This window comes from Leiobunum rupestre, chromosome 11 (assembly GCF_980474605.1).
Source record: "Leiobunum rupestre chromosome 11, qqLeiRupe1.1.hap1, whole genome shotgun sequence".
Lineage (NCBI taxonomy): Eukaryota > Metazoa > Arthropoda > Arachnida > Opiliones > Sclerosomatidae > Leiobunum > Leiobunum rupestre.
Window position 1 is genome coordinate 27,846,900 of NC_143394.1, and position 11,022 is coordinate 27,857,921.

Below are 11,022 nucleotides of genomic sequence, written 5' to 3' on the forward strand. Positions count from 1 at the left end.
TACAAACTATTTAGTTATTTCAAAAACAAATACGTCGAATTATTTGGTATTCGAAATACTATTGGTTAGTTTTTATATCTTTAATTTTATTTTTCAGAACAATTTCTCTTTGTCTAGCTTCTTCTAACTTTAATTTAGATGGCCTTAAAGCCAAGTATTTAACAAATTTTGTAACCAAGTAGATGGAGCTTTAAACAATTTTTCATTCATGTAGTCAAGGAAATGTTCAAATATACGTGTATTTGGTCATTTTGATGGTCAAATAGCCCAGTATGGAACTGCGAGATGATAGTCAGAGATTGAGACGCGGGTGGCGCCCGTGCCCCAGCGTCCGCGCCCTCGCCCTGATGGTGCCCCGAGCCTCCGTCGACGTCTGAAATGTGAAATGGGGCACCGACGGGGCTGGCGCGGACGCTGGGGCACGGGCGCCACCCGCGTCTCAATCTCTGACTATCATCTCGCAGTTCCATACTGGGCTATTTGACCATCAAAATGACCAAATACACGTATATTTGAACATTTCCTTGACTACATGAATGAAAAATTGTTTAAAGCTCCATCTACTTGGTTACAAAATTTGTTAAATACTTGGCTTTAAGGCCATCTAAATTAAAGTTAGAAGAAGCTAGACAAAGAGAAATTGTTCTGAAAAATAAAATTAAAGATATAAAAACTAACCAATAGTATTTCGAATACCAAATAATTCGACGTATTTGTTTTTGAAATAACTAAATAGTTTGTATATTTGTCAAAAAAAAAACTAAAAAAGTAATTGAAATTACTATTAATTTTACTTGCAATAGTAAAATACTAAACAAATGTATAATTTATATTTTATTTTATTTAATAAATTTAAACTATAATACTAAACTTTTTCAAAAAAAACTTTTACAAACAAAATTTAAAATACACATTTTTAAAATTTTACTACACCAGCTCCAAGTCAGCTAGCGACTTTTTTTTTAAGTAACTACTAACTACAATTAAAATCAAAGGATCTGCTATATTTTTCATGCTTTGAAAACAATTCATTAAAATCTCGAGTTTTTAAATATATGTAAAACACGAAGGAGCAGATCTTTTATCACAAATTTTCAAAAATTATATTTAATTTAGTTTATAATAATATAGGGAACTCAAAAATTAAAAAACGAAAAATCAAAAAAAATTACTTACTTCAACGTTTCTCCCAGTTATTAGTTTCGTTTTAAACTTGGTTTACGTTTTAGTTTTACTTTGCTATTCTAGAAAATTCCAAAATTCCTTTAGAGTTTATCAGTAAAACCACTTACTTTAAGTATTTTTTTTTTAATTAGTTCGGTCTAATAGTAGATTACGCACCTATAATCCATGATGTTTTCATTTAAATTCAAATTATAACGAATTGAAAGTTTGAAGAAAATATTAATTTAGTTTGTAAATGAAATCCTTTTATAGTACTCTGAAGGGCTCTTAATACGATTTGAACTTCCAAAATAAATTATTGTACTAAGTTACGTTTAAAAGAACCTTTTGTAACAATTCCTATATATATATATATATATATATATATATATAACCGTGATAAATAGTAAAACCCACTTATTTTTCAATTAATAAATTTCAGATACACAAATTAATTAAATAAAAGTATTTAAATAAGAATTGCTTCACTAAATTATGCATTTATACTTTAAATAATACCTGATTTTGAAATTATATTAGAATAATTATATTGTTAAACTTCTTTCATTTTTAAAAATGTAGTAAAAAATGAAAGATATTGTAATTAAAACATTTCTTAATTTCTTTATTACCTAAAAATATTTACAATATTTACAAATTTTTATATTGTTTAACTTCTTTCATTTTTAAAAATGTAATTGCTTGACTTAAATAAAGCGTGAAAATTATTAGTTTCAAATGATATTTACAAATCTTATCAACTCTAAAGTCCATTTTTCAGGTATTAGTAAGTATTTCATACAAACTAACTTCTAAAATATGGATTTAGTTCGTAAATAAAATTCTTTTAAATTACTTTTAAGGACTCTTTATACGTTTTGAACTTGAATACTATTAAAAACAATAATCTAAGATACCCTTTAAAGTTAAATTCCTTTAGTTTATCAGTAAAACCACTTACTTTAAGTATTTTTTAATCCGTTCGGTCTAATAGTAGATTACGCACCTATAATCCATGATGTTTTCATTTAAATTCAAATTATAACGAATTGAAAGTTTGAAGAAAATATTAATTTAGTTTGTAAATGAAATCCTTTTATAGTACTCTGAAGGGCTCTTAATACGTTTTGAACTTCCAAAATAAATTAATGTACTAAGTTACGTTTAAAAGAACCTTTTGTAACAATTCCAATATATATATATATAAAAAACCGTGATAAATAGTAAAACCCACTTATTTTTCAATAAATACATTTCAGATACACAAATTAATTAAATAAAAGTATTTAAATAAGAATTGCTTCACTAAATTATGCATTTGTACTTTAGATAATACCTGATTTTGAAATTATATTAGAATAATTATATTGTTAAACTTCTTTCATTTTTAAAAATGTAGTAGAAAATGAAATATATTTTAATTAAAACATTTCTTAATTTCTTTATTACCTAAAAATATTTACAATATTTACAAATTTTTATATTGTTTAACTTCTTTCATTTTTAAAAATGTAATTGCTTGACTTAAATAAAGCGTGAAAATTATTAGTTTCAAATGATATTTACAAATCTTATCAACTCTAAAGTCTGTTTGTTTTATTTAAAAAATAGGCTTGTTCACTTTCGATTATTTAAACATTTAACAATTTTTATTTAACTATTGGTTATTTAAATAAATACCACTTTTATTCAAATAAATGCTTGGTTGGGTAAAAAACACAATTAAATAAGTTAAAATGATATTCTTTTTACCAACGTTTTTTAAATAAATCGGAAAATTTGTGGATAAAAATTAATCGACTGCCGAACACTAGAAGCAATTCTAATTTAAATGCGTATATTTAAATAGGAAAAAATGAACGATTCGATCGGAGGCATATCATTAATTTAACGTATTGAACGTAGAGTAAGAGGCTTTTGTAGTAATTACTACCTATATTTGCATTTCAGAAATCTATTTTAACATATTGAACGCCAAGAAAAGAGGCTTTTGTAGTACTTACTACCTATATTTGCATTTCAGAAATCTATTTTAACATATTGAACGCCAAGAAAAGAGGCTTTTGTAGTATTTACTACCTATATTTACATATTGGAATGTAATTTAACGTATTGAAGGTAGAGTATAGAGATTTTGTAGTATTTACTACCTACATTTGCATTTCAGAAATCTTTTTTAACATATTGAACGCCAAGAAAAGAGGCCTTTGTAGTATTTTTCCTCCTATATTTACATATTGGAATGTAATTTAACGTATTGAAGGTAAAGTATAGAGATTTTGTAGTATTTTACTACCTATATTGGCATTTCGGAAGTTTATTTTAACGTGTTGAATGTAGAGTATAGAGAGTGTTGTAGTATTTTTCTTCCTACGTGACTACACCGGAAACGTCTCTGTGTTATTCGCTTTAGTAATCAAGCCGACTCTGAACATATGTTTTACTCTTTATTCTACGAGGTTTAAACATACACCATTTCAGTACATTCTTAACTTATTCCATACGCTATTTAAAACACATGCGATAAAGATAACGAGGAAACAAATTAACTCTGAACATATATGTTATGCTCTATACGTGAAGGATGTTGTAAGTTTAAATTCATAATGGTTAATGTGTAGTATTTTTCTACCTTTTTACATTTTATAGTATTTCTTTATCTATATTTGTGTATCGGAAATGTATTTTAACGTATCGAACGTAGAGTAAATTTTTTTTATATTTTCTTTATATATTTGCGTATCAGAGTTGTGTGTTGTCGTATTAAAAGAAGAAAAAGGAACTTTTCATAGTGTTATTCTACCTATTTACATATCGGAAATGTATTTATATTTTACCGTATTTAAAATATAGGTAATTGTTTTTATTGGCTTGACTTAAATAAAGCGTGAAAGTTATTAGTTTCAAAATGATATTTACAAATCTTATCCACACAAATTTAATTTAATTTTAATTTTAGTGTTTTATAGTATCTTTCTGACTATATTTGTGTATAAGAATTATATTTTACCGTATTTAAATAGTAATAAAAGTGAATTGAAAGTTTGAAGAAAATATGAATTAAGTTCGTAAATAAAATCCTTTTATAGTACTTTGAAGGACTCTTAATACGTTTTCAACTTGAATAAAATTAAAAACAATAATCTAAGATACCTTTAAAGTTAAATTCCTTTAGAGTTTATCAGTAAAACCACTTTAAGTATTTTTTCAATCCTTATACCTATATTTACATATTGGAATTGTTACAAAAGGTTCTTTTAAACGTAACTTAGTACACTAATTAAGTATTTTTAATTTACCGTAATTAAAATATAGGTAAGTGGTTTTTATCTTATTTTATACCTACGGAAGGGATAAATAAATTATAGCAATAAATTTTTGGAGTTTGGAGATGGGTGGAAAAAAAAAATAAGGCTCTTCGTTTTTCCAACTGCTTTTCTGATGTACCCAAAAATGGACCAAAATAGACCAAAAGTACCCTTAAAACGACCAAAGTCACCATTTTCGGCCCTATGTACCCCATTTCGGACCAAAAGTACCCCAAACTGGACCTATTAGCTTTATTGTAATGTTAAACTCCTATAGAGATTCCCCTAAAAGAAAAAAACTTGCGGTCCAATTTTGGGTACATGAATTATTTCGGAGAGGGAATCCATGTTTTAAATTCAAATTAACCGCGCGCCCGGGCAATCCGCGCCTCCCAGGTTATCCGCGCACGCGCGCGCTATCTTCCTGCCTAGGTTATTAATCATACAACTTACATAATTTCCACTTATTTCGTACGATAAAACGCGATCGAGATATTCGTTTTAAGAAATACTCGTGAGTTTGGTTCAAGTGTCAAGCGTACTACAGTGATATTAAAATGAAGTTTAAAAATATTTCCATTCTACTTTAACAACGAATATTCCATGACGTCAAAACACTTCAATTCAAATTAACCGCGTCCCCCGGGGTAATCTGCGCACGCGTCGCCTAGGTTATCAATTTTTACATCATTTCAACTTATTCCGTACGATAAAACTTGATAAGATATACGTTCAAGTATCTTTCGAGATAAGCGTAGATAAATGAACAAGTTGGCCTGGACACAATATGTTGATATACGGGAAAACAAATCGTCGCGAGAAATACCCTAAATACATTGACTTTTCGACGATTTTACCCCCATTTCATCCCTTAAATCCCGGATTTCGATCCCGAACCCAAACCCGAACCCGGGATCGATGCCACACCCTCACTTTCCTTCTACTTCTGTTTTTATATGTTAAAATACATTTCGACTATACAAATATAGTTTTCGCACTTTAAATTTAAATATAGACTATTTTACCATTCTCGAGTATCTTGCATATCGAAATTGTTACGCATACAGGGTTACCATTTAATTTTGGAATAGATCACCAAGCTAAAAATATAAAAATTGATAAAAACTTACATGGCTACGTCCTCATCCGAGAACAGCGGAGATGGATTTCTAGTGGACTTGGTTGGATACCAAAAAATAACAGAGTTGTGATGTCTTAGGGATCAAATCCCTGGGTTTTTATACCCAAAAGGGACCCCCCCATACACACTTTGAGGGGCACCCCCATACGTAGGGGCCATTTGGGATGTAAAAACAAAAATCTATGAGAATCCCACGTAGTTTAAACTGAAATAGTTAAGAGGTTCTATTCCCGCTACTAGTTTATGGGCCTCCATAAAATACTACGCGCAAAAAAACATTTTTGGTGGGAACACTCGTTTGTTATAACCATTTTAGCGCTAAGAATCCACACCTGATGTAAAAAGTTGGGGGCCACTTTTTCAATTTATTCGCCATGGTCTCTACAAATCATAGAATGTCGTAGAAAAATAAACCGTTTTTATAATACACTCGGCTCTTTTTTACCAAAACGACACTTTTAGCTAGCAAGGGGGGACACCCGCTGTGTCTATTTTACGCGCTGGGGGTAAGGGCCATTCTCTAGCTACCCTTTACCCCTTAGGGCCCATATTCCGTAAGACGGATAGCTTTGCGCATCGTGAAATTGTTTGAAAATAATGTTACACGGGGAAAGTGTTTGTCGGCGAAAACACAAAAGGCTCGACCCATTGAACTATTTGGATTTATTACATAATACCACTCGCACGTGGAGAAAAGTGTTTGACAGATGCCGTAGGGGGACATTCCCTAAGACGGATAGGTTTTTGACAAGTGGTTGAGAAATAATGATGGACCTATTGACCTATGGGTAAATAGGCCCATTACTCGGGTTTATAGCTACTGGCTGTTTGTATAACATCATGTCAGATGATTCCACCACCCCCACCGAATAGGGACGCTAAAGGGGAGATCCTCCAACTATCGATAAATCATATGACCCTATTGACCTACCGAAAAGGAACGCAAATGGGGTCTATATATAAGGCATTCACCCCCGTCATCCATCGGCAGTACACTACAAACCGTATCTCGAGCCTCATGTCTAAACGAAGCTGTGTAGATAACGTTCCAGCGCCTACTAAAATGTCTAAATTTGATCCGACTCAGCGGAAAGTTAACCCTCGGTATTCACTTTCATCCGAGCTTTTCGTTACTACGGGGTTCACGTCTGAACTCGATATATCTGTAGCTCTATGCAATAAAATCACACACCAGGCCTGGGATGATTTATACGGCCACTGGGAACAAATAAATGATCCCCAACGGTTGCCCTTTCGATCACCGTTCCCGCTATCTGATGCGCTAGTGACCGCCGCCATGTCTGACCAAAAAGAATTAACCTTGCAAAGTACGATATCCGAAGCGTCGGTCGTAATCAAAGCGCCGGAAACTCGAGAATTGGACAGACTCAAATATTTCATTAATTCGCACATTCAACTCCTTAAAGTGAACCAAAAACTCTTTGAATTAATGGGTTACGTTATAACCGATAATTATCGTAAAATTTACGAAATATTGTATAAAGAACCATGTGCACCCAACAATTTATTTCTATCGTATGAACATGAAAGGTATGATACCGTTGTCCGCTATGCGTGCAATTACGTAACAGCATTTAAAATTATTGACGATTTTAAAGAAACAGTGGCCAATCAAAATATGTTTTGTGTATTTAACTTTTACAATTTGTTTACTATGGTATGTACAAACCATAAATATATTAAAAATAAATTGTTTTATCTTTAAGCGTTTTTTTTTTCATCCGTAACTTTGAATGTATAAATAAAACCTTATAATTTGTATACACTCTTCTCTTTTTTTCCAAAACACTTTTACCGATGACCGCCCGCTATTTTAGGGTACCCTTAGGGGCCCTAAAGTGTTTGTCGGCGGAAACCCTTTGAACTACCAACTCGAAAGACAGGGGCCAGACATTAACTATGACGGATCGGTTTTGACGGTTTATAGCTGTTTGCATAACATCGTGTCAGTCCACACCACCTGCCGAATAGGGGCAGATAACCTATTGACCTACAATGAGGGTCACATCGTAAATCATCTAACCTCGTAAACCCTTTGAATTATTTATTACTAACTCGAAAGACAGGGGGGCCCGACATTCACTATGACGGTTTATAGCTGTTTGCATAACATCGTGTCAGTCCACACCACCGAATAGGGGCAGATAACCTAACCTACAATGAGGGTAACATCGTAAATCATCTAACCTCGTAAACCCTATTTATTACTAACTTGAAAGACAGGGGGGCCCGACATTCACTATGACGGTTTATAGCTGTTTGCATAACATCGTTGTCCACAACTCCATAGGGGCAGATAACCTATTGACCCAGGTTTTATAACATCGTAAATCATCTAACCTATTGACCTAACCTTTTGACCCCGCCGAATATTGCCGCAAAATGGGGCCCCTACAGGGGCCCGTTTCACCCCCGTTTCCCCCGCCCGCAGGGGCCCCCTTATAGGTATACACAATCCCTTATCTCTAACTTCGGTTCATTTACTTCTGCTAAAACCAAACACTCAGCTTCCTCCAAAGAAAAACACGTTACTACTTCTTATTTCGAACGTCTAGCAGACGAAATTATATGTACACGCATAAATGTTATAACGTTTTCCATTTGACTGCTCTCGAACGCTCTAGTTTGCTCTGATCAAGTCCCGCGTGTTGCATTTCCCGCTCTCGGGTGCTCCGAGATCGCCCAAAACCGATCTGCCGAAGTATTTGTGACGTAATGTAGTGACGGGGATCTTTCCAAATATTACTTCTCGTTACGAGAGAGCGTTATTTAATTTGTGAACAATGCAATATTGGTAAGACCCCACCCTTAAATAACGTAACAAATACTCAAACCCCCAGAAATAAAATAAACCTTTAAAATATTAAATTCCTTTCAATCACCCCTATATAGCTTCGGTTAAAACTGGTAGCAGAAACTTGCAATTCGTTTATCCACCATAAATATGGAAGTCCATAATGTTAATGTTAAATTCAATTAAATGTAAACTCTTAATATCTAACTCTAAATAATTTAATTCGAAATTATTAATAATTAAAATTAAAATTTGTAAAATGGTAAAATAACTCAAAATTGAAAATCCTTACAGAATTCGTAACGTTAATAGATATAATACTTACCGTTGTATTACCAAATGCACTATTACTATTTTAAGCAATATTTTATGAGCAAAAGCTTATAGTTTTCACTAATATCAGGAGTAAATAGGGGGAGTAGGCATTTGTTATATTTATTAAATTGGAATTGTTAACGGAGAAATATGTAAACCGATCGCCTTATGGCCAGTCCGGGCCTGCTGGTATCTGATACTAAGAGTTCCTAAGCCGTGATCGTGTTGTATTGTTTGGATGGATGAAGCAGCTGCGTCTAAAAACTTCACTTTTATACGATTTTATATTTATCTTTTTTTCAAGAAAGTAAATTAAATGCAATCATTGGAACATGCTTAGAATTGTTATAGGGGAAATACATTTTGTTTTCTAAAACCTGATTGCAAAAAAACATAACAAATATATTTTAATTTAATTGGATTATTAAATATTAGCATAAATCTATAATATTGTTCCATAAGTTTGTCACTTTGAGGAATATTTTACTGAGAGCTAGTCACGAAGTGACGTCATCACAAGAAGAAAATATCCCCTAGCGAGGCGCTGTCAAAGGCTACGTGTAAAGCTTGTTTTCCACTGGCGCGCGCAACGACGCGTTTCTCAGCTTTGAAACGTTGAAACGTTTTTACGCGCGTAAAGAAAATAACATTATGACGCGCGCTAGTGGAAAACAAGCTTGAGGCGTTAGCAAGCGGATGCAAAACTTCGACGAAACCCGTAATGCAATTTGTCTCGTGAATAGCTTTCAGTAAAACATTTGCGTGTGAAGAATAGCAAGTGTCACCCTTATGTAACAATATTATACACTTATGGTATTAGAAAACGCCATTTTCGCACTTTTTTACATTTTATCGATTGGTTACCTTGGTGTTTCTTTAGAGACTTTCGTGGGAATATGAAAATTAATTAAAAACATTTTAAATGAATTTTATTATTTTGAAAACCGCCTGTTATCAGAGAGCGCTTAGGTGAAATAACGAAGGTAGTTCGGGAACACAAACCGCGATGTGGCTTATCAAAAAAAAATTGAAATCTCAAGAAATGTTTTGCATAATTTTATAACGTTGAAATTTTATGATAAAAGTTCTGAAAAATAAAAAATCCAGTACAAAAACCATTACCAATTTATAATATTTCAATATTAAAACTAATACATTTGAAATATTTATGTATATTTATGAGGAACGTTTTATAGGATAACATTTACATCTTTGTAGGCACGAAAAATAGGAAATATTAATTAAGGGTATGTATACGATGATAAAATTAGCGAATAAGTAGATTAGTCCATTATGAAAAGGGATAATTGAGCGTAGCTCTCACTGTGGAAACTGGCAGAAAAAGTGGCTGTCCGGTCCTAGAGAAGCTATTGGATGAAACGAAAAGGGGCGTTTCGGAAAACGACTCGAGAGGGAAAAACGGGTGATTGTTCCGCGCTTTAAAAAAAATTGGTATTCTCTCACTGCGATGAATTGGGGGGAAAAAAAGTGGGGTTTCGGAAAACGAGTCGAAAGGGAAAGAGTGGTTAATCGGTCGTGTTGGGGGGAAAACGACTCCAGATGAGCCGGCGCCAGAAAATTGCTGTCTGACGGAGCCACGAGAGGGGAAACAAGTGGGCCCGGCAGTCCCAAATAATAGTTTCACACGAGCCAAGCTTTACGAACACACGAATAGTAGTATAACCGGTAACGGAAACATGAACAAATAAAATAAACGGTCGAGAAAAACCGCTCGAAATATTTTTGTGGGTAATATGGGAACCGCTCGAAATATGTTTGTGGGAAATATAGGGGTGACAATTTCAAAAATTACCCAGAGTGGTTGGGCTAAAGGGTTAAAAAACCAACAGAAGCGATTTCACCACGTTTAGAGATGCACTTACGAAAACCCATGCCACCCCCTCCCCTCCCTTCACACCTAGGGGCTCAGGGAAGGTGATAGCATAGTTCCCAAATTCCACAGAATGGCTGGGCTCCGAAGAGTCGCCAACAATAGATAGGAGCGCTCGGTGGGAGAGTCGCCATATCTTACCCTCCCCCACCCGAATGGAAGCGAGAGGCAAGCGCTGTTGCGGAAACCATGTGCGAACGAAAACGCCAAAACGCCTGAGACGGAAACGCCAGAAGATCGCCGAATCCCGATTGCCTGACTTGCAAGGTTGTTGGTTGTCTAAACCGCGTGAATTTTAGGGATGAAAAGCTGGTGTAACTATAGCAGCATATGGCTAGCTTTCTACGGCCTTTCCCTCTCTGGTTTAAAGCGCGAGCGTAGGAGGATT